Source organism: Schistocerca americana, chromosome 5 (genome assembly GCF_021461395.2).
Source record: "Schistocerca americana isolate TAMUIC-IGC-003095 chromosome 5, iqSchAmer2.1, whole genome shotgun sequence".
In the NCBI taxonomy this organism is placed as follows: Eukaryota; Metazoa; Arthropoda; class Insecta; order Orthoptera; family Acrididae; genus Schistocerca; species Schistocerca americana.
In genome coordinates this window covers 249,829,066-249,854,836 of record NC_060123.1, presented here as the reverse complement: position 1 = coordinate 249,854,836, position 25,771 = coordinate 249,829,066, and the positions used below count along the sequence as shown (strand labels likewise).

Here is a 25,771-nt window from a genome sequence, read left to right as displayed (position 1 = left end):
GATCGCAACGCTGAACTAGCACATTCCCCATTTTGATAATACAGCTTCACTAAAGGCTCCTTTTCGGGTAACGTCAACATGCTGCGACTGCTGGCGCATCTGATTCTCTCTCTCATTACAGCACCTTTTATATACGATTGTCATGCGCAGTCACTGACGGTTTGCTGTCCAGCGCCATCTGTCGGACATTTTGTGAACTTTGTTTTTTTTGTTCTAATAAAACCCCATGACATTCCAAGCATGTGTGTCAATTTTTACCTCTCTATCTACATCACTCACTCACTCACACACACACACACACACACACACACACACTCACACACACTCTCTCTCTACTCTCTCTCTCTCTCTCTCTCTCTCTCTCTCTCTCTCACACACACACACACACACACACACACACAAACACTAGAAAAAAGTGAGGTCTTACTAACCTAGCACAACGCCAGTCAGACTTTGCAAAGCTGATAGAACGCAAATGCTACTTCGACTACTAGTGAGCACTGATAACCGATACTAGCGGAAGAGAGAGAGGGAGACTGCAGAGAGATTACACTTACATCTACATACATTCTCTGCAAACCACTATGAAGGGTATGGCGGAGGGTACATCCCACTGTACCAGTTATTAGGGTTTCTTCCCATTCCATTCACGTATGGAGCTTGGAAAGAATTATTCTGAAAATGCCTCTGTGCGTGCTATAATTAATTTTGTCCTCACGATCGTTATGTGAGTGATACATAGAAGGTTGTGGTATATTCCTACAGTCATCAATTAACGCCAGTTTTTGAATCTTTGTAATTAGGCTTTCTCGGGATAGTTTATGTCTATCTTCATGAGTCTGCCAGTTCAGTTTCTTCAGCATCTCTATGACACTCTCCCATGCGTCAAACAAACCTGTGACCATTCGTACTGCCCTCCTCTATATACGTTCAATATCCTTTGTTAGTTCTTCTTGATACGGGTATCACGCACTTGAGCAATATTCTAGGGCGGGACGCATGAGTGATTTGTAAGCAATCTCCTTTGTAGGCTGACTGCACTTACCCAGCATTCTACCAATAAACTGAAGTCTACCAACTGCTTTACCCACGATTGAGTCTATGTGGTCATTGCATTTCATGTCCTATAAATTTTCCCACCCAGGTATTTGTGTGACTTGGCCGATTCCTGCTGCGACTTATTGATATTGTAGTCATAAGATGACAAGTTTGTTCCTTTTTGTGAAGCGCACAATTTTACATTCCCGAACATTTAAAGAAAGTTGCCAATCTTTGCATCACTTTCAAATCTTATCAAGATCTGCCTGAATATTTATGCAGCTTCTTTCAGACAATACTTCATTATAGATAACTGTATCATCTGCAAAATTCTGAGGGTTCCATTAATATTGTCCATAAGGTAGTTAATATACAACATGAACAGCAAGAGCCACAGTACACTTACTTGGAGCACAACCGAAACTACTTTTACATCTGAGGATGACTTTGCATCAAATGTAACGGGACGTCCACAGTGTACAACACCACAAGAAGACCGATTTCACCATCAGTGCTCGCAGACGGCCACGGACTGATGCAGGTAGCCTTGCTCGGGACTTTACCACAGCCACTGGAACAGTTATCTCCAGACACACAGTCTACAGACGACGGAATAGACATGGTTTATTCGCCCAGAGACCTGCAAGGTGCATTCCACTGGCTCCTGGTCGCAGGAGAGCCCGTAAAGCCTGGTGTCAAGAACACAGTACATGGTCATTGGAACAGTGGTTGCAGGTTATGTTCACAGACGAGTCGAGGTATAGTCTGAACAATGATTCTCGCCGGGTTTTCATCTGGCGTGAACCAGGAACCAGATACCAACCCCTTATTGTCCTTGAAAGGGACCTGTATGGAGGTCGTGGTTTGATGGTGTAGGGTAGGGTTATGATTGGTGCACGTACACCCCTGCATGTCTTTGACAGAGGAACTTTAACAGGTCAGGTGAATCGGGACGTAATTTGGAACCAGTATGTCCGCCTTTTCAGGGGTGCAGTGGGTCCCACCTTCCTCCTGTTGGATGATAACGCACGGCCCCACCGAGCTGCCATCGTGGAGGAGTTCCTTGAAACAGAAGGTATCAGGCGAATGGAGCGGCCTGCCTGTTCTCCAGACCTAAATCTCATCGAGCACGTCTGCGATGCTCTCGGTCGACATATCGCTGCACGTCTTCAAACTTCAGGAGCTCCGACAGGCACTGGTGCAAGAATGGGAGGCTATACCCCAGCAGCTGCTCGACAACCTGATCCAGAGTATGCCAACCCGTTGTGCTGCCTGTGTACGTGTACATGGTGATCAAATTCCAGGAAACAGTGGCGTTTTGTAGCACATGTGTTTCGGGACGGTTTTCTCAACTTATCACCACTACCGTGGACTTACAGATCTGTGTCGTGTTTGTTCCCTATGTGCCTATGTTACTAGCGCCAGTTTTGTGTAGTGCCACGTTTTGTGGCACCGCATTCTGCAATTATCCTTAATTTATGAGCATGAGTGTATAATCTTATGCTTTGTTTTACACCTATTATGCAATAGTCTCTATTTCTTTACAAGTGTCTCTACAGTAACTGTATACCTTAGAAGGTCCCCCCTACTATGAACTGTTCTACTGGGTACCTATCTACCAGTGCATAGTTACGTATTCTTTTAAACTTGAGCCATAGTTTCTCTACATGCTCCTGCCCCATGCTGAAAGTTTCAGGTTCCTCATTCAGATAGGACACCACTACTTTCTTATCTGCTATACAGAACATATATACCTTTCCACCAGTTTTAGATGGGATACAGAACACAAAGTTACGTTTACGGGATACAAGTTACGTTTACTCAGCCGGCCGCGGTGGTCTAGCGGTTCTAAGCGCTCAGTCCGGAACCGCGCGACTGCTACGGTCGCAGGTTCGAATCCTGCCTCGGGCATGGATGTGTGTGATGTCCTTAGGTTAGTTAGGTTTAAGTAGTTCTAAGTTCTAGGGGACTGATGACCACAGATGTTAAGTCCCATAGTGCTCAGAGCCATTTGAACCATTTTTTTACGTTTACTCACTACTGCATATACTGTAAATAAATACATATTTTTTTAATAGTTGTATAGTGTTTAATATGTTCTAGAATATTCATCCACCTCGGTACACCGACGAACACAACAAGATGTTTCATGCACCTCGCTCTTGGGTGTGTCTGATGCAGGCATCCCTATTGGCGATCACATGACCAGCTGCTGGAGTCGATCCGAAGACCTCTTTGTTTCACGGGGCGACAGATAAGGCATTTAATGTGGGCAGGAGAACTCGCCAAAGGCTGTAACCGACAGCGAGTGCAAAAGCCTGATACCGTAACTGGCCGCACATTGTACCCACGTCAAAAACGTACCCAGTGTGGAGTACGCGCCATTGGGCGTTAAAATCCGCCGCTCGCGAGTGCTCTGCGGCGCTTGGGTCCGCCGTGCGTATGTAAATGGGCGCGCATATCCACTTATCTGGCGGGGATCCAATAGCGCTGTGAATGGCACTGCCGGCCTAACGAGGAATATCGCGTCGCGCTAATTGGAAAACCGATTTGAGCAACCGTAATTAATCTACCACGGGCCGACAGTGGCGACAAATGGTGTCTCACTCCGAATGACGCAGAAAGCTAGGTCTGCGAGTACCGGCGCTCTACGTCACAAATAAATTTCTGAAGTGAAGGAGCAATAAAATTGCGATAGTTATGCGTGGTATGGAAAGAATTTAAATAAGCGTTTCGCGTTGCTTACTACTGTATTGTGCTTCTTAGTCGCGCTGCTCACAGAATGACGGTCTTTCTAAGATTACAAGAAACAGGATTCAGGAATTCTATAGGGCGACGACCGGGAGATAGACTCATAATTGAACATATGAAGTAAAAGATACAGCTGGAGAAAGGTCAGCGTTTAACTAAAACTGTTCTCTATCTGGGAGTTGATCTGAACTTGGAAGGTATCAGTACAGGGCCGTGCACGTCAGCTAGTTCTGGTCGCTGTTGTCAACGGGGTTGTCCTCCAGCCTGGAGGCTACGTGGACTTCCAGCCCGTAGCGCTTCCGATCCTTGTAGATACCGCAGGTACCGTGGGAATTCCGACTACAGAGAAGTAAGTAGAGGGCCCTTCCCGTGGCGAAGGACAAGAGGGCGCGTGCTCCGACGTCCCAGCCCTTCGGTACCTACGACGCCCAACGCACCACCACTCTCGCTGTTGTTTTCCTTGTGTCTCTTGTTTACTCACTGCCTCATAAGTGCCGAGCCGTTTAAAGACTGCAAATGGTGGAATCATGGCCGAACAGCAACTTTCTTGCTCACCTGACGAAACAAACTTGCAGATAAAGAAACGAATGGATAAATAGTTTTAGATATCGTCGCAAATATGCCAGATTACCAGAACTTCAAGACCGCACTGTGTAAAGCAAGATGTTAGAACAACCCAGAACACTGGCACTAGTTCGGAGATACAACTCAGCTAAGACATTTTGAAATTAACTGAAAGTAATATTTTTTTGAAAACTGACGATGGGTCTGTTTCTGACAAAAGAATCATGCTGTTCGGCTGTGAGGAAGCGAAGAAAATATTAATGCGGAAATGGAACTGTTCTTATGGATGGGACATTTCACAGTTGTTCGAAACAGTTCAAAGAACTGAACACAATACACATTGACACTGAAAGCACAGAAGAAGAGACGAGCGTATTTGCTGTTTTATTTTCTTTGCTCCCAGGAAAAAGGTGAAATAAATAGGAATATTTCCTTGTGGATTGAAACGTAAGATGTTTGGATGGTCTCCGAAAACTGCAGTGCTAGACTTAGAAACGGCTATAATTAAAGCACTGAAAATAGTGTTCACCGAAACGACCGTTTCCGCTGTCAGTTTTCACTAAAACCAACGAATGTCGAAGAAAATACAAGAACTGGAATTACTGTCAGAGGGAACTAAACCCCTCAACAAATTAAAAACATCCGAACGTATACTTAATACAGGGTGTGGCAGCGTTCGTTGTAGGATATTTAAAAACACACCATCAGGCAGTGGTTCAAATAGCTCTGAGCACTATGGGACTTAGCATCTGAGGTCATCAGTCCCCTAGAACTTAGAACTACTTAAACCTAACTAACCTAAGGACATCACACACATCCATGCCCGAGGCAGGATTTGAACCTGCGACAGTAGCGGTCGCGCGGTTCCAGACTGAAGCGCCTAGAACCGCTCGGTCACGTGGGCCGGCCATCAGGCAATAACTGTAATTTATTTATTACCTCTTATGTCAATTAATAGTCAAAGGTATGGCATTTACTAATGTGTACGTCATTGTCCATTGCGTGGGTTACTTTTTGACTCCTTACAATGATGCCCCCTCTGCACAACATCTAGACGTCGTTGGAAGGTTTCCATAACTCGGCGTAACGTATTCCCTGGGACATTGCCGGTGGCAGTTCTGATGCGACCCTTCAACTCAGGAATGAGGGCACAACGTGTTCGGAACACTTCTTGCTTCAGGTAGCCCCAAAGGAAAACGTCTGCACATGAAAGGTCAGGTGAGCGAGGCGGCCAGGAAATGTCACCAAAACGGGAAATTAATCTACCGGAAAATGTCTGTCGCAAGAAATCCATGCAAACTCTGGCCACCATTCCTACACATGTAGGGCCCCCGCGAGCACGCAAAAGTGCCGGAACACGAAGTGGCATGGGCTCGACAAATGTCTGAAGTACTGCTGGAGCGAATTGACACCATGAATATTGCAGGGCTGTCCATAAGACTACGAGGGGGTGGAGATCTCTTCTGAACAAGGAATTCCAGATATGCTCAATAATGTTCTTGCCGGGGAGAGCTTGGTGGCTAGTGGAAGTATTTAAACTCAGAAGAGTGTTCCTGGAGCCACTCTGTAACAATATATGTTATAGGTGAAAAGTTTGTATGTATTAGTAAAGCGGACGTATGTCTATAGTACAACCGGCCTCTTCCTAACTGCCACTGCTGCATGGGTGGGTCAAGGGAAGCTCCCATATTTACTGCATATTTGGATTCTACGCCAAAAAATACGTACTTTGGACTCAAACCATTGTTTCCCATCTGGGCTAGATGGCGTTATGATCGACAAATAGGCAGTGTGCCTGTATTTGCAATTAAGAACCGACGTAGTCGATTCTACATTTCAGTTACGAATGGAAACATAGTTTCTGTTCCCTACGGGATTGACTGTAGTGGGACCCCAAACCATGCCTGATTTCGGTGGCCGTCTTCGAACCTCGCCTTCAGGGTGAGTGATTTTGGTGTGTGCTTCCATCAAACCGCCGTAACTCGAGCTAGTCAGCATGCGGCTACCGGCGGAATACAAACTACAACCATTGTAATAACGTAAAATGTCCATGAGGTGACAGTGACAGACGCAAATAAAGCAATTGTGAGAGACAGTGGGACTCACCTATATCAAGCATCCCAATGGGAACAGAAAACTGTTTACACCTACATCCACGTCGTTGTTCCTGGCTCACGCTAAACGTAGTTTCTAACCAGACATTGAAACGGCTAACCGTATGGTAGTGTACAATCAAATTTGCAACACTAAAGCAAATTTCGAGTATAAACATCAACTGTTAGAACACAGAGGTTTACGTTTACATCGCAAATGAAATGTAGAATCAAATGCGCCGGTTCTTAATTCCAAAAACAGGCAAACGTGATATTTTTCGGCGCCATCTACCACGAATGGAAAATAAAGGTCTGAGTAAACCGTACGAATTCTTTGACGTAGAAACCAAATACGCAATAAATACAGAGTTGACCACGCTCACGCAGAGGCGGTCGTCGGGAGGTGGCCAATTGTAGCACAGAAACATGTTCCCGTTACTAATACACTCCTGGAAATTGAAATAAGAACACCGTGAATTCATTGTCCCAGGAAGGGGAAACTTTATTGACACATTCCTGGGGTCAGATACATCACATGATCACACTGACAGAACCACAGGCACATAGACACAAGCAACAGAGCATGCACAATGTCGGCACTAGTACAGTGTATATCCACCTTTCGCAGCAATGCAGGCTGCTATTCTCCCATGGAGACGATCGTAGAGATGCTGGATGTAGTCCTGTGGAACGGCTTGCCATGCCATTTCCACCTGGCGCCTCAGTTGGACCAGCGTTCGTGCTGGACTTGCAGACCGCGTGAGACGACGCTTCATCCAGTCCCAAACATGCTCAATGGGGGACAGATCCGGAGATCTTGCTGGCCAGGGTAGTTGACTTACACCTTCTAGAGCACGTTGGGTGGCACGGGATACATGCGGACGTGCATTGTCCTGTTGGAACAGCAAGTTCCCTTGCCGGTCTAGGAATGGTAGAACGATGGGTTCGATGACGGTTTGGATGTACCGTGCACTATTCAGTGTCCCCTCGACGATCACCAGTGGTGTACGGCCAGTGTAGGAGATCGCTCCCCACACCATGATGCCGGGTGTTGGCCCTGTGTGCCTCGGTCGTATGCAGTCCTGATTGTGGCGCTCACCTGCACGGCGCCAAACACGCATACGACCATCATTGGCACCAAGGCAGAAGCGACTCTCATCGCTGAAGACGACACGTCTCCATTCGTCCCTCCATTCACGCCTGTCGCGACACCACTGGAGGCGGGCTGCACGATGTTGGGGCGTGAGCGGAAGACGGCCTAACGGTGTGCGGGACCGTAGCCCAGCTTCATGGAGACGGTTGCGAATGGTCCTCGCCGATACACCAGGGGCAACAGTGTCCCTAATTTGCTGGGAAGTGGCGGTGCGGTCCCCTACGGCACTGCGTAGGATCCTACGGTCTTGGCGTGCATCCGTGCGTCGCTGCGGTCCGGTCCCAGGTCGACGGGCACTGCACCTTCCGCCGACCACTGGCGACAACATCGATGTACTGTGGAGACCTCACGCCCCACGTGTTGAGCAATTCGGCGGCACGTCCACCCGGCCTCCCGCATGCCCACTATACGCCCTCGCTCAAAGTCCGTCAACTGCACATACGGTTCACGTCCACGCTGTCGCGGCATGCTACTAGTGTTAAAGACTGCGATGGAGCTCCGTATGCCACGGCAAACTGGCTGACACTGACGGCGGCGGTGCACAAATGCTGCGCAGCTAGCGCCATTCGACGGCCAACACCGCGGTTCCTGGTGTGTCCGCTGTGCCGTGCGTGTGATCATTGCTTGTACAGCCCTCTCGCAGTGTCCGGAGCAAGTATGGTGGGTCTGTCACACCGGTGTCAATGTGTTCTTTTTTCCATTTCCAGGAGTGTATTAACTTTTTACCTGTGACATGTTTTTTTTCGCACGATGCCTGGTTTTCGAGATATTAAGTTGTATCGGGTTAAAACAAACACCCCATAAATATTAGATTAATTTGGGTCCAGTGTGTCGAATGGACTCCACTTTCAAGTTCGTTTTGCTTGTAATGGAAACAGACCGACGCTTTCAGTAGACACTGGACGTCACATGAAAAGCGTGATGAGCCTGTTTTTCTGTCCCTGTTAATACAGATCGATAAAAGAAACATCGCGCTAGACCAGTTTGGGACCACTCTATCGAATGGACTCCGCTTTAAAATTCGTTTTGTTTGTAACGGGAAACAGACCAACACTTTCCGTCGACGCCACTGGACATCACATGAAAGGCGTGATGAGCAGTGTTTGTCTGGGCTGGCTCCAACTATATAGTCAAAAATGAAATTGTAAGTATCTGCTGAAACATCACGGAATGTATACAGGGTGTTTCATTAAAGCCGGCTGGAGTGGCCGTGCGGTTCTAGGCGCTACAGTCTGGAACCGAGCGACCGCTACGGTCGTAGGTTCGAATCCTGCCTCGGGCATGGAAGTGTGTGATGTTCTTAGGTTAGTTCGGTTTAATTAGTTCTAAGTTGTAGGCGACTGATGACCTCAGAAGTTAAGTCGCATAATGCTCAGGGCCATTTGAACCATTTTTCATTAAATGTGTTTGCCTCTGTAAGTTACGAAGTAATAGGCGACGGAAATATTTATTGCGGTAGGTCACCATAAGAAACGATACACTGTCTGCGGAGCTATGGACATAGTTTATTGCATTATTATCCAAAGAGTCACAGCAAAAAGATACAATTTTTTAAATGGAACAACAGTTGTTTCTATCATGAACTGGAATCAGTAACACCAGCTGTGTAGACAGCAATTTAAATTACATTTAATCACTTTTAGTTTGGGAGTTACAACCCTTCATAGTTTCAGGGGTAGATATCACACGCTGTACATAATACATGGCAGTGTAGATGTTCTGGAGGTGGGAAGTTGATTTAAATGAAGTGTTGAAATATGTGTCCATGTTCCTGAATGCACAATGCAATGCGCCTTCTAAAGCATCTGCGGACGAAATGTAACACTGCCGGTGTCACGGAGCAACATGCGTCCTCGATGCGCCGTTTTAGATCATCTGGGGATGTGGGCTCAGTGGCATAAACACGATCCTTTAGATATCCCCACAAAAAGAAATCTAATGGTGTTAAATTGAGCGACCTTGCGGGCCATGAATGAGGACCATGGTGCCCCAACCACCTTCCTGCAAACCTGTTTCTTAGTTCTTCCACAATAGCACACGCAGAATAGGGTGGGGGACCATCGTGCTGCAGCCACATATGGATTCTCGTGCGCAGACACACATGTTCAAGGAGACCACCCAAACTGTCGACTGTAAACGCGCGATATAACTCACCTGTCAGTGTACCTGGGAAGTAGTGTGGACCGATGATTTCATCCCCAAGGATTCCACACCATACATTAATAGACCACCTGCGTTGACGGTCGACAGGTCGTACCCACCGAGGATTGTCTGCAGCCCAGTAGTGCACGTTATGGCGATTCACTGCATCATAATTTGTGAACGTGGACTCCTCACAGAATGTAACTCTCGCACGGAAATCGTTCCCATGCAGCTCCTGGGTCAGTGACAGGCGGTACGGATGAAACCTGTGGCCGTGTGCTACACGCCACACAGATGTGAGACTGACACCAGCGACTGCAGCAACGGCTCGTAAGCTGACATGAGGATCGTGGTGTACCGCAGCTAAAACCAACACCTCCGTCTCCTCACTTTTTGCAGTTCTTCGTCTGTTACTGCGGCGCATTACGAAGCTGCCTGTTTCCCGAAGTCGTTGTTCGGCACGTAATAACGTAATGGCTGCCGGAGCTCTTCACCTATGATATCTCACTGCGTATCCCATGGCTACTTCAATAGCATTGTGTCGGCACTCGCCGAGCATCAGCAACATGTCAACGTACTCGTTGTTCGTGTATGCCATCTTCATCCGACGTCTGTAACTGTGGTATATTGGGCCCCGTTTGTTTTTGTAGCTCGAACTGTCGGGTATACGGCAGTGTGCGGCGACATTCGGCAGTCTAACAGCGCGTCGAGGAAGCTTCTCGCTCCGTGACACCGGCGAAGGCGCATTGCGTTATGCGCAGCGTGTGTGGTATCTGCCCCTGAAACTTTGTAGCTCCCAAACTAAAAGTGGTAGAAATGTAATTTAAATTGATGTATACACAGGTGGTGTTACTGATTCCAGTGCACGATAGAAACAACTATTGTTCCATTTAAAAAATTGTATCTTTTTGCTGTAACTCTTTGGATAATAATATAATAAACTATGTTCATAGCTCCGCAGACAGTGTAACGTCGCCTATTACTTCGCAACTTAAAGAGGAAAACACTTTTAGTGAAACACCCTGTATGTATGGGAAGAAGGTGAGGTAAAGTGGTCACTCTAAGTGAAATAAACTGTGCTTATTAACAGAAGTTTCTTGTATATAGATCTTGAACCTACAAACTCTAAGGTATCACATTAAATATTTATAGCTAAGGTAAGATTATAGTCTATAAGATGTATGAACGTTTTTCTGAGTGCGTACATACTGGCCAATTTCCCTACCTAATTGGGTAAGGTGGCCAGTCCTTTGCCACCATTCCCAAATAGCCCGTTTAGTTTACAAAAGGAGAGCACAATAATACATATGACAAAGAAACGTGTTGCAATACATTGTTGGCACATAAAGGTCAACAAATCAGAAGTACTAATTATTCCTAATTATGTAAATAGAGGAATCAACGATTATCTTTGGGTTCCTAATTCAGTCTAGTTCCTTCGCGATTTACCCACACACAAATAATATTGAGTTATGTACAAAATTCGCATGTGAAGATGTCATCGTTCTCATCGCATCCAGCGCACAGTTCATGAGCCCAGAGTTTACAGCTCCGACATCTTATCCAACCCTCATTTTCTTCAGATCCAGAAAACGCTTCCTAGCAGTAAAAACTGTCTGTGTCACTGTCTCCAACAGTGGAATTTTCTTCTTCCATTTTTTCTTCAAAAATTTTCTTGTTAGCAGAAACTCTCTTAGCGTTTGGTCCCAATTTTAGCTTCTTACCTTTACTTTGAGTTGGCTTACAATGTAGAACACTGGCTTTATCTGTTTGTTTTCCTTTGAACTTCCTGTTTTTCTTAAAACCTGTTCAGCTTTTTTGCTTTTAGCTTCAGCCAACACATTTTTATAAGGGCTTGAAGTGACTACGGCAGTACTTTTTTTTGCATCTTGTTTGTCTTTGTTTCACACTTTGTTTCTTAGGCAAAGGTTTTACATCCTTTGGGTTTTTGTGGAACTCACCTGTTGGATACTCAGACGAACGTTCTTCAGGGGTCGGACGCTGAGGAGAACATTCTCTGAAGGCACTCTGCTCTTGAAGACAGCTTGTAAGTTGGTTCCGGAAATGAACCAGTAGGCCTCTTTGAAGCAGACAGAGCAGTTTGGCGTCTAGAGAGATCAGCACTTGCAGAAGATTGAACTAGGCACAATATTAGTGTCCGTACCCAAAGGAATGTAACCTCAGCTGCAGTATACTCTTCATCGGTGAACACGTTAGGATATAGAGGAAACATTCCACACTTTCTAAAGCCATTGATTGCTGTCACTGGAACGGCTGCACGAAGAAACGCTTCACCCAAGAGTACACTTACATAAAACTGTGTAATAGTTCGTCCTGGATTATTTCGAAGAAATTTTTCACAAGATTATACGTAGAAAGTTTGAAAGGTGACATGAACGTCACTTTCAAAGGATGGAGCTTGTAGCCGCAGTGTGGCGGCAAGCACACAACAATTGTATGATTTTCTCTGGCCTTATCAACGAAACCTATGTTATTAGAATGGGTAGAGTGAACGTCTAAGATTAATACAACTAGATCTTGAGCAGTTGCTTTTTGCGTGTTTAGAAAAATGTTCCAATCAATCAAAAAATCTTTCACACTGCATCCACCCGCTAGGGTGGCATGCCAATTCGGTTCCTGGCGGAACTTTATGTTTAAATTTCACCTTCATTCTTCATCAAGGGAAGATTACAAAAGGGGAAATGATATTTCCTCTTGCAGACATGCACACTAACGAAGCCGGCAGAACACCTCTATCAGCTGAAGTAGCGGCCTCGACTTGTCTTCTTTTGAGTGCAGACATTCTGCTGTTCTTGGGCTGAATGTAAGAAGATTGGTTTCATCTACATTATAAATGCGATGAGAATGTTCTTGGGCTGAATGTCAGAAGATTGGTTTCATCTACATTATAAATGCGATGAGCAGGATGAAATCGTTTGTCTTGCAATGTTTTAAGGATATCGAAATACTTTTCTACGTTCACCTTGTTAAAGAAATGGTTCAAATGGCTCTGAGCACTATGGGACTTAACTTCTGAGGTCATCAGTCCCCTAGAACTTAGAACTACTTAAACCTAACTAACCTAAGGACATCACACACGCCCATGCCCGAGGCAGGATTCGAACTTGCGACCATCGCGGTCGCGCGGTTCCAAACTGTAGCGCCTAGAACCGCTCTGCCAACCCGGCCGGCCCTTGTTAAAGGCCTGTCCTCTAGCCATAAAGGTAGACTCTGGCTTCCTAAGATTAATATTAGGATGCCGTTCTCTAAAGCTTACTACCCACTCTTTACCTGACATTTCAGACCCTTTGCTGAAACGATGTGGTATTTTGTTACGCTCTACCAACTGGAAATCTAATCGCCTCAGGTCATTGACTTTAATTCCATAAAATTACACTTCAAAAATGTAATTAACGATTTCTGGAGCTTATTCTTCACTGAAAACCGGCCTTAAGCTGCCCATTACCTCTTTACTGGCAACTGCATCTCTATTTTTCCCTTTAACTCTTCGTTTTAGCATTTTACGTGGAATATAGTTTTGCTGCCCGCTGAAAAATGCATGTTATCATTCTTTACCACTTCAGTTGCCTTTTGCATCGCAACGTGGTTCCATGTTTGTTGCTCTGTTTTCCGGATGTATTTTCTTGGCTCCTTGAAGAAGAGCAGATAACGGATATTAACTTTGTGTATAAAACGATTTGTAATATTTTAATTTCAGTTCTTATATTATACGTAAAATATGGAAATGGTCCTTCTCATTGGCATAAATTGACTGAAAAAGAACTGTCGAGAAAACCGGCCATCCGTCGAGAAAAGTGGCCACTTTGGCCACTTTTCTGGGCGTGTATCGCAGCCAATTTTCCCGATCGGACGCCATGTCACACCAGTAGTTCACAAGCGAAACAATACAATCGAAGGAAATGACGGTGACTTATGTTTATATTTGTAAGCCAAAAGGCATTACGTGAACCGTGATATCGTAAATACTTAATAAAAGTGGTAGCAGTTAAAGTAACATGAGTGTCCTAGCTCACATCAAACGATCGATTTACAGAGAGATAACGGAGCAAGCTTCCTTTGTCAACGTCACCAACAACACTAATGGTGTCGATTACACCTAGTTTGGCCACTTCTCGGTAGAAAGCAGCGCTACACACACACACACACACACACACACACACACACACACACACATACTTATTTTATTTCTTGGTAGATGGCACTGTAATCGCAAATATCAAGTGTGCCTGTTTTTTAAATTAAGAACCGAAGCATTTGTTCCTAAATTTAGTTTACGATGTAAATGTAAACTTTGTGTTCTAACGCTTGATATTTATATTCGAATTTTTCTTTAGTGTTTAAATTTGATTAAATACACTTATCCATTTCAATGCTTGTTTAGAAACAACGTTTAGCTTGAGCCAGGAATAACAACGTGCATATAACAGTTTTCCCATTGGGATGCTTGATACCGTTCAGCCCCTTGCTTCTCAGCACTGGGCTGCTTGATTTCGTTGAGTCCCTTTGCCCATCACCGCTGGGGTTCTTAATTCCGGTGAGTCCCCTCGCCTGTCACCACAACTGTGATTCAAAATAAACGCTCAAACTGAAGATGTTCCATTTGGATTCATTTATTGTTTCGTGCGTGGAATGCATGTACACAACTTAAAATTATATCTCGTACAATGTCTGCTCGAGTATTTTTGATACGTCCTGTCATGTTCTGTCAAGTAGCTGGTAGGTCTGCATACCCTCACAAGAAAAGATCAGGCGATCTAAAGTCGGGTGAATTGGGAGGTCACATTGCCGCATCACGCTTACCGATCCAGCGATCATTGAAATCACGATTCAGTGCGTCTTTTCCTCTTACAAAGTAATGTGTCAGACAAACATCACGTTGCAACCACATGTTCTGTCGCAATACGAGATGTACATTTTCCAACAGGATGGGTAACTCACTTTTGCAATAAGTTACAATATTTTTCCCCGTTCAATGTGCATTCCACTACAAGGGGACCGATTAGTTTGTCGTCTATGATACGCACCAAACATTAACAGACCATGGAAGCTGGCGAGTAGCCTCACCTATCCAGTGCAGGTTTTCCGCACTCCAATAATGCATGCTATGCCGATTCATTTCGCCGTGGTTCGTAAATGTTTACTAGTCAGAGAACATTACTTGGCAAAAGCATTACGGGCTCTTTGTATTTGCATGAGTGCCAATTGCAAAACAGCATGCGAATCTGAAAATCGCTCCCATGAAGTTCTTCATGCATGGAGACGTGATAGGGACGGTATTTGTGACGGTGTAGGATCGTCCAAAAGCGTGCCGGAGCAACTCCAAACTGCCGCGATGGGTCTCATGCACTTGCACGTAGAATATTATGAGCCACCGTAGGTAATACTGCAATTTCATTATTGACGATCTCCGTTACTGTAGCTCTACGAGTAGGTTTTGCATGCGTCACACTTCCTTCTGTAGTATCCAAATTGCAAATATCTGCCGAAACATCGGAGAACTTGGGTCCCTTATACCAAAATACTCAGAAGGTATCTTAGAACAACCTCTGAAAGTTTGTCGGTGGAGTTCTGATTCATCCTGCATAGCTACAACAACAGAACAAAAAATAGCTTTCGTTACTCATTGCCAATGCAGTCAAGTCAGTGGCTGAGAAATGAGTTCTCTGTGAGGGTAAAAAAAAAAAAAAAATAAAAAAAAATCGTTTGACTGACATTTCTTCTGGACAGCTCTTTCTTTCTAAAGACAAACATTTAACTTGATAATGGTAAGAATGTATAAATTAGTATACAAATATATTTATTTTGTTGTTAAATTTCTAACTTGGGCAGTGACAAAGATTAAGCTGTTCAGTTTTACTAAATTTAAGCTACTGTGCTTTTTAGTAATTTGTAAGTGGTCAGCACGCAACTACACTCATGTTCAGAGAAAAAAACAGAGTACCTTGAACGACTAGAAATAGGACGTTCATATTCGCAGGATATGTACGTTACTTTGGCCTGCACAAATAATTAGCATTTGGACCAGGTCTGCTCGCAGTTTCAGGGTCAACATCGATATCGGTGCGCAACACCACCTACCGATAAAATGTGCCTGCAGCTCTCGCTGTCGCTATAAACCGAATGTAATGGATCAGTGTGACTTGAGCAGACGTGCAGGATTCCTTGCAGACTTATGTGCTAACTGCATTGTCAAATCAGTCAGTTTGAAAGAGGGCGCATTATTGGCATGAGAGAATGTGATGGATTCACCTGGGAAACTGCTGCTCGTGTGGGGCGATGCGTTTCGGCAGTGCAACGGTTGTGTTCAGAATGGTTCGCAGAAGGCCGGAGAAGATCGACACAACTGGAATTATAAGACAGATCTGCGTCCTCCTCGGCTCTGGCGGAGCAACAGTGGAACAGTTTAACACGTCGTACGCAATCAGGGGCAACGGCCTTGCCGCAGTGGATACACCGGTTCCCGTGAGATCACCGAAGTTAAGCGCTCTCGGGCGTGGCCGGCATTTGGATGGGTGACCATCACACAGCAATGCGCTGTTGCCATTTTTCGGCGAGCACTCAGCCTCGTGATGCCAATTGAGAAGCTACTCGAGCGAATACTAGTGGCTTCAGTCAAAGAAAACCATCATAGCGACCGGGAGAGCGGTGTGCTGTGACCACACGCCCCTCCTATCAACATCCTCAACTGAGGATGACGCGGCGGTCGTATGGTTCCGATGGGCCACTTGTGGCCTGAAGACGGAATTCTACGCTATCAGGGATGACAATCCGCCGCCGTTTATTTCAGCACGAGTTACGTGTGCGTCAACCACTTCTCCGCCTACCGTTGACCAATGTGCAGAAAGATGCTAGACTGCAATGGCGTCAACTCAAGGACTTATGGTGTGGGGTGCTATTGGGTTCAAGCACAAATCACAGCTGGTGCGAGTCCAGGGTATTGTGACTAGTGTGACCTACATGAGTGACATCCTGCGAGTAATAGCCATACCCCTTTTGCGAAACACCCCAGACGCCATTTTTCAGCAAGACAACGCACGACCACATGTTACTGGACGAACACGTGCCTTCTTGGTGTCACAGGATGTCAGCCTTTTGTCCTGGCCTGCCTGCAGCGCTGTGACCCAATGCCACTTACCACAGATGAACTTTGGAACCAGCTGAATGCAGCATGGAACACTACTCGACAGGAGCCATCACGTATTGAACAAGTTATCAGGGCCCAGGCGGACCCTGTGCCTACTACGCAACAGGACACATGCTGAACCAAGGTGACTAAAATGCTTATCATTTCTGCAGAATATACTAATGTGCATGTCCTGTGAATATGAACGTCCTATCACTAATCGTTCAAGATATTCTGCTTTTTCTGAACGTGAGTGTATAAAAACTAGTCATACAATTATACAAATTAGTCATACAAACGCAGCACGAACACTCCCTTATTGCACTCACCTATTCCACATAATTTTGATGCAAATCATCAACAGAACATCTAAAAAACTACCTAACTCTGTAAGGATTCGAAGCGGACCACAATTCGCCGACAAATGTTTGTTTCTCCGTTGCCTAGGCGTCACTGGACAACAGTATCTCAGGAGCACATTATGTAAACGCTCTGGTCTTCCGGCCGTTAACACAGGTTTCTCCTACAAGCAGCTTTTTAAATGTTCACAAAACAGAAATGAAACCTTTTCAGTGTTCCCATCTATTTAAAAAAAAACACGTGGTCAATGTTGAGAATTTAAAAGCCACGGGGGTGCGCTCATCTTTCTTTTCTTCTCTCAGTTACTGTTGGTGTTGAATTACAGGTATAACACACGCAACAACTGAGCCAGCGAAGGGAACCCAAGGCTCCTTCAACTCAGTAGGTCGTCCGTTAATGTACGAGTATTTAAGAGACAAAAACTAAAAAAAATCAACCATCAACATTTACCCCTAGCAGCTATGTGTAAAATCATCTACAAGTACTTCCACTGTACCGAAAGAATTGCAAGCTCGAGCGTTGATTGCAGTTCTTTTTACGATTCTGTTATGCCCGGAAGTACGAGAATTCATTTAGCAATCACATTTCCCACCAGGCATGTCACGACTCTGAATAAAGCAAAATTCATCACTGTAGAGTTGATTTTTCTGTTGCTTGAAGCTCTAAATTGTGCTGATGGCGCAGTTCTAGTTTACAGTGTATACAAGCTGCTGTTTAAATTGTTTATCTCTGAACTGACAAACGTCACTGATGATGGGGACTCAGTGAGGACAATAGAATACACCCGTGGGGAATAAGTTCCGACTCACGCAATCCGCCAACACCTTCAACTGGATTCGAGTACAAACAGATGTGGCTGTGTTAATTTTACTCATTATGAAGAAGAATGTATCTTGTACTGATTTGTTCTAACAAGCAATAAGAAAATTTTCTACATGCCTTAAACTACAAATTAACAAGAAGTTTGGTTCATTTCTTTTTACCTTTGGAATCACCAGCTTGAAAGACGACATTTTTGCAGTCTTCAACTTCTGCGTGTCAATCTGAAAAAAAAATTTTTTTCATTATACTGACAAGCAATGAATATATTAAAAGCTAACGAGTTCTTTTATGTGGCCATCCTCCGCAGCATGCACAGAAATATTTGTTTTGTAAGTAAAAACCACCTTCCCTTGTTGCACTGTACTTTATTCTCCCAGGCACGTTTCGCCTCTTTTCACTTTAAGGCATCATCAGTGGAATCTATACTTCCAAATAAAAACGAAAAGAACTGTAAGTAATCACTAATTTACATAAAAAATGAGAAGTGAACGGCTTTATAATCTACGAATAATACATATCAAAACAGAAGCGTATCATAACTATTTCATTACACGTCCCTCTGACGATGCCTTAAAGTGAAAAAAGGCGAAATGCGTCTAGGAGAATAAAATACAGTGCAGCAAGAGAAAACGTATTTTATTTACAAAACAAATGTATTAATATCTCTTGTGTTAGACGAACATGCATTTTCAGTATGACACTGTAACGCACAGAAATCGCCTGAGGCAACACCAATATTAATTACATCTGTTTGCAGATATTCCGGAGAGAGCTGCGTGCTCATTATGCTTATGTACACACAAAATATCTAGCTCAGTAATTAATCGGCATGTAGAAGCTTGTTAAAATGAATTTCAACTTCATCCAAAGCCGAATGCCTCACCTGTCTGTTTAGATCCGCAGTGGAAAACAGTGGCGTACATTTTTCGAGCAGGTGGAGAGAATTATTTTATGTTGATGACGAATGGTAATACAACAAAATCATATTTCTCATATTTTAGATTTCGAATAATATCGTTGGAAAACTATTTTTGGGCTTTTTATTTTGTTGTTATTTATACTCTTTCATTACAGTGCTCAGCAAATGGATTGTTAATAGGTTACGTTGAGACAGGCTTTATTTTACAGTGGACAAATGTGTTCTGTTAGAATTTTAAGTGTAAAGAGGCACCATATGGTGGTCGAAATCCCGGAGTACACACTGCTGTGTGTCTCTGTCATATACACATTTTTCTCAAAGTCTTATATTTTTTGCCTCATATGAAACATGGACTATGCCGAGGAGGGTAGCTTGCGTGTCTCAACGCTACAGACAGGAGTAACGTGGTTGCAGCCACAACGGAGGGATATTTGTGGGGAAAACAGACTAAACCATGATCCTGAAAAAGGGCAGCAGCCTTTTCAATAGTTGCAGGGGTAACAGTCTGGATGATTTACCGCCCTGACCTTATAACATTAGCGATCACGGTCACGCTACTGCGAACGAGTGAAAGCAAGGGGAAACTACAGCCGAGATTTTTCTCTCGAGGGCATAGAGTTCTACTGCATGGCTTAACAACGATGACATCATCTTGAGTAGGACATTCCGCAGGTAAAATAGTCCACCCTTCGTATCTCCTGGCATGGACTGCTCAGGAGGATTTCATCATCAGGAAAGACAGTACCGGCATTCTACAGGTCGGACCGTCGAATGTTAGATCGCTTAGTTGAGTAAGTGCATTAGAGAATCTGAAAACAAAAGAATGTATAGATTGAAGTTAATATAGTGGGAATTGGCGAAGATAAGTGGCAGGAGGAACAGGACTTATGGTCAAGTCAGGATAGGGTTACCAACACAAAATCAAATATGATTATTGCAGGAGTAGGTCTAATAATGGATAAGAAAATAGGAATGCGAGCAACAGCACAGTAAAAGCTTTGGTTGATTCGAAGGAGGGGACCAAAGAGTGAGGTCATCGGTCCCATCGGATTGGGGAAGGATGGGGAAGGAAGTCGGCCATGCCTTTTCAGTAGAATCATCCCGGAATTTGCCTGAGCGATTTAGGGAAATGACGGAAAACCTAAATCAGGACGGCCGAACACGATATAGTGTGCTAACCACTGCGCCACCTCGCTCGGTGTGAAAGCTTTATCGTAGTCGAGATAGACACGAAGCCGGTAGGCCTATTCACACAGTAATACAAGTTTATATACCAACTAGCTCCGAAGATGATGAAGTGACTGAAAGAATGCTTGATGAGAGGAAGTAAATTATTCAGTTAGTTAAGATAGACGAAAATTTAATTGTGGTAGGTGACTGGAAATCGATAGTAGAAAGAATAACAGAAGGAAAGATAGCAGGGGGATATGGAATGGAGGAAAGGAATGAAAGAGGAAGCAGTCTGGTGGAATTTTGTACAGAACATAATTTAAACATGGCTAACACCTGTTTTAAGACTCATGGAAGAAAAATGTATGATCTGGGGATAATGGATGGTTTGAGATTGATTATATAATGGTAAGACAGAAATTTATAAACCAGATTTGAAAATGGAATACATTTCCAGTAGTAGGTTAGGACTGTGGTCGTAATTTATTGGTTAAAACTGAAGAAAATTTAAAAAGATGACAAATTAAGGAAATGAGCCCTAGATAAATTTAAGGAACGAAAGGTTGAGTTTCAGAAGGAATAATAGGCAACGTTGAACTGAAAAAGGGAAATAATACAGTAGAAGACGAATGGGTAGCTTTGAGGTATGAAAAAGGGAAGGTAGCATGGGATAACATATGTTATAAAGGTCTTAGAAATCCCAGCATAACTCAGGAGATACTGAATTTATTTGACGAAAGGGCAAATTACAAAAATACAGAAAATACAGCAGGTGACAGGGATCAGAGACATTTAAAAAATGAGATTTCCAAGAAGTGCAGAATGGTCAAGCGAGGATGGCTAGAGGACAAATGCTAGGCTGTAAAAGCACGCATAACTAAGGGAAAGGTAGATGCCGCCTACGGGGAAATTAAAGAGACATTTTGAGAAAAGATAAGCAGCTGTATAAATATCAAGAGCTCAGTGGTAAGCCGATACTACGCAAAGAAGGGAAACGTGAAAGATGGAAGGAAAATATAGAGGATCTGCATAAGGGGAACGAACTTGACGACACTTTTATAGAAAGACAGCAGGAAGTAAATGAATATGTGATGGGAGATACAATACTGCCTGAAAGATTTGACAGAGCGCTGAAAGACCTAAGTGGGAATTAGAACCTGGAGCTGGCAACATTCCCTCAGAATTATTAAGATCCCTGGGAGAGGCAGCCATGAAAAAATTATTCCACCCAGTAAGCGATTCATTTACTCAAGAATGGAAAGACTGGTAGAGACCGAGATGAGTTTGGGCTCCGGAAAATGATTATACACGTTTGGTAATACTGACTCGACGAATTATCCTAGAAGAAAGGCAAACCTACGTTTATTGCGTTTGTATATTTAAAGAAAGCTTTTGGCGTTGACTGGAATACAGTTTGAAATTATGAAGATGGCAAGGATGAAATACAAGGATCAAAAATTTATGTAAGACATTTACAGAATCCATATTGCAGTTTTAAGAGTCGAAGGACATGAAAGAGTAGTCGTAATTGAGAAGGGAGTGACGCAGAGTTTGTAGCTTGTCCCCGATCTTAATCTGTACAGTAAGCAAGCAGTAAAGGTTCAAATGGTTCAAATGGCTCTGAGCACTATGGGACTTAACATCTTGGGTCATCAGTCCCCTAGAACTTAGAACTACTTAAACCTAACTAACCTATGGACATCACACACATCCATGCCCGAGGCAGGATTCGAACCTGCGACCGTAGCAGCCCCGCGGTTCCGGACTGCAGCGCTAGAACCGAACGGCCACCGCGGCCGGCAAGCAGTAAAGGAAGGTACGGAGAAATGTGGAAACGGAATTAGAGTTCAGGGGGAAGAAATAAAAACGTTTAGGTTTGCCGATGACTTACAATTCTGTGAGACGCGGCTAAGCACTTGCAAGAACAGTTCAGTGGAGTGGACAGTGTCTTGAAACGAGGACTTAAGTAAAACTATGGTAACGGAATGTAGTCGAATTAATTCAGGCGATGCTGAAGGAATTATTATTAGGGAGTGAGTCATAACAGCAGTAGACGAGTTTTGCTATTTGGGCATCAAAATAACTGATGGCAGCCGAAGTAGGGAAGACATAAAATGCGAGCTAGCAGCAGGAAGAAAAGCACTCCTGAAAAAGAATTTTTTACCGTCTAATGTAAATTTAACTGTTAGGAAATCTTTTCTGAAGGCATTTGTCTGGAGCGGAGCCTCGTATGGAAGTGAAACGAAGACAATAAGCAATTCAGACAAGAAGAGAGTAGAAGATTTTAAAATGTTCCACAGAACAATGCTGAAGGTTAGACGGGTGTAACGAATAACAAACAAGGTGCTAATGGGGAGAAAAACGTGACTAAAGGAAGAGATCGGCTGATGGGACACGTTCTGAGGCATCAAGGAACTGACAATTTGCAAACAGAAGGAAGTGCGGAGGGGGGTAAAAATTGTGGACGCAGAAGAAGGCATGAATACGGTAAGCAGGTTCAGCTTGTGTAGGCTGCGACTTTTATGCAGAGATGAAAAGGTTTGCAAGGGATAGACTTCCGTGGAGAGCTGCATCAAGACAGTCTTGGGACTGAAGACAACAACAACACATTTTCGTATTAGATGTCTTCCTTACCTTTTTTCCTACTCCTTGCGGAGCTGGAGGTTTCTCATCCCCTCAGTAAGCAATAAGTGTACCAAGTTTAGTTGAAATTTCTCTGTCAGTTACAGAATTACACTTACCAGTCAGTTACTTCCCTCTACAACCTGCGATTCATCCCTAACAGTGTTTGGTGCGTCTCGTTAGCACAGCTTTTTCTATTCTGTTCATACGTGTACCAAGTTTGCCTAAATTGTTGGAAGATATCCAGAGTAATGCTTTACGTCACTTCTAGCTGCAGTCCTGGGGGTTAAAAGTCATCGGGAGAGGTACCTGTCAGCCCACTAATACCATAAACTGTGTATTTGCCACCGGTATATTTGAATGGGTGATTATTAAAAAGTACCTAAGTCACTTTTTCATAGAATTTAAACGGACTTATTTTTATTGTGTGTTGCCAAATAGTGCTTTGCTACAATTAGGTATTAAACTATGTACATAGACCTACAATTAGATACGTTTCGACGCTTAATATTTAATAGGAAACGAGAAAAAATTATTTTATCTTGTTTACTTAGGTGCCTCTTAACAATTAATAAAATTTATAGTAGGGGTCTGTTTCGCACAATTCATCTACTATTTTAAGTGTCAAATTTTCTAATCTAATTCGCTCAGCATCACCTGATTTATGGAGATAAATTGAGAACTGAAAGAGGTAACAGACAAAGAGATTTCATTTCACTGAAACTGTTCTCAGGTGACCTAGTGGAAGTTTGAAATTCTTAAGCTAAAAAAATTAAGGAATACGAATACGTGTTAATGTATCACTTTATGTTTACTGATGACAAAATACTTTTTGCCTTTAATACACACGCTTTCACAACGAATGGAAAACTAATGGAGTGAGTTTGAAAATAGGCTTGCAGCACATTTACAGTGAATCTGAAACAAACGTATGGAAACGATAAAAGGCGCAAATTTACAGTGAAGTCATAGAACCACTGAATGAGACTTTTTTTACATTTAGGGCAGTGGAGGAAAATAAATGTGTGGACGGGAAAAGAAACAAACAGAATAGTTACAGAAGGCTTTTCGTGAACTAAACTGGGTTCTCGCAGCTAAGCTTCTGCTGTGCCTGAAAGGAAAATTAACAAGTTTTGACTTATGGCAGTGAGGTATAGACTTCACATGCGAAAACTATTGTTTTTTTTTTAATTTATTGGCTTTGGGAAGGTGCCCACACGACCACCTCAACACAGGAACCGCTATAATTCAATCTTTTTGACAATTCGTGGTAGACATTAGCTTAGGTCGTACTCTGGTACGAAATTACAGACGCTTAACAAAGGACTGATTCGACCTAAAACAAGTTTCAGAGTCAGAGAATACTGAAATGAATAGACAAGGCGAAAATTTAGCGTAGGATAAAAATCCTACCACTAAAACTTGATGGAGGTATATATGTTTGAAATTGCTAGGAGAGATATAGAAACATGAAACTGAATCACTGATGATATTAGAGTGGTATGCGTAAGTCTGATTGCAAACAAAATTAAATTAAGATGGAGGAGACAGGCAGAGAGGCGAAAGCATGGTAGATAGAGCAAGGATGGTCTCTACTGGATTCAAAGAGACAGGAAGAGATCGACAAACAACCTAACGCAAGGTGACCGGGTGACATTACGAGACACGCTAGGGCGACATGAATGCGTACAGCTTAAGTCCGCAGTGGTCTTCTCCAGCAACAGCTGGTATTAGATGCATGGTGATGATTTTCGTGTGTTCTTTAGCACTCGTATGTGAGATAGTGAATATTATTCAAAGTATGGGGAAACTAATCAGCCGTGACACCAGTCATTGAAGAGATTTAGGAAAACCACGGGCAAGATAAAGACGGTGGTCAGATGTCGTTTGTCGATCTCTTCTCGAACGCAAGTCCAGTGAGTTAACGCCACCACCTCATTCTTTTCTAGGGTGCTGTACATTTTCATATACAGCAAAATTTCGCTACTCACTGACGAAGTAATATGACTCGTTATTTTTAAGTCATAGCACAGGAGTTGGTAAACATGATGCCTACACCAGTATAGTGATATCAAAATGCCACGTTGTTAAAAGACGTTAAATCGGGCTACAGTGAAATAAACTCGACAAGTGTCACTTGCCACAGTCTGAATGGTCACAGAAGAAGTTAGCGTCGCCTTACCGACGCCGTAGCAGCAGAAGATCCCTCGCGCAGAGATGCCTGGTAGCAGTGATGGTACACGACGGCGCACGCTGTCATGGGGTCCTGTGAGACGGACAGCGAGAACCTGCCCGCACTAGCGCCCGATGGCCTCTTATCAGATAACGGTATAGACGCGTCACACGTCCCCACTGGGTACACTGCCGAGGTACGTAGGTTCGGTGGCTATGGTTATCGATGAGCCACATCAGGCCAACGCAGAAGGCTACAAGCGCATCCTATAACCACAACTGGCGTATTTCATATTGCAGCGCAATTTTCACTCCGTTGCGTTGGGCATGGTTTGGGTAAATTTATGATACTGGTTATGCCTTTCAAAGTATCATCTAAAATCCGCTTCCTTAAGAATGTCACATAAAACTCGCTCATCTTTTCAATTTGTCTGTCATTTTCAAAGAGATGTCTCTATGCTGACGAATCTATTTGTATCATCTTGCTAGCGGAGCATTTACAGTGAAACTAAAACTTCCACTGGTCTGCATCGAGGGCGTGATTGTATTTCCTCCAACCTCGGAAGAAATTTTTGAATCGTAGTGGGACGAAGAAGGAATAGGCATCGACGAATCGTATTTCATTTTCTGATGAGAAGGATGAGTGTAAGACCTGAGTAGATTCAGCCTGAAAGTTAATTACAAAACGACCTATCATCAGTGCCCTGAAAGAAATAGACAACATTAGAAACGGCATTGCTGAACCGGTTGACGATTAAGATGAAGTGCGAGGAATGACTAGACAGAGAAATAAAACGAAAGATGAAGTGGCTCTGAGTTCG

At 43.7% G+C, this 25,771-nt stretch overlaps 1 long non-coding RNA gene across 1 annotated transcript in view; it reads right to left on the bottom strand.

Annotated features, from left to right (window-relative positions):
• The window catches only part of LOC124615840, a 415,576-nt gene that overhangs the window by 127,223 nt on the left and 262,582 nt on the right, over positions 1-25,771 (bottom strand). The window contains exon 3 of the long non-coding RNA XR_006979812.1: positions 18,229-18,288. This is a non-coding gene — a long non-coding RNA (uncharacterized LOC124615840). The remainder of the gene's footprint in view (positions 1-18,228; positions 18,289-25,771) is intronic.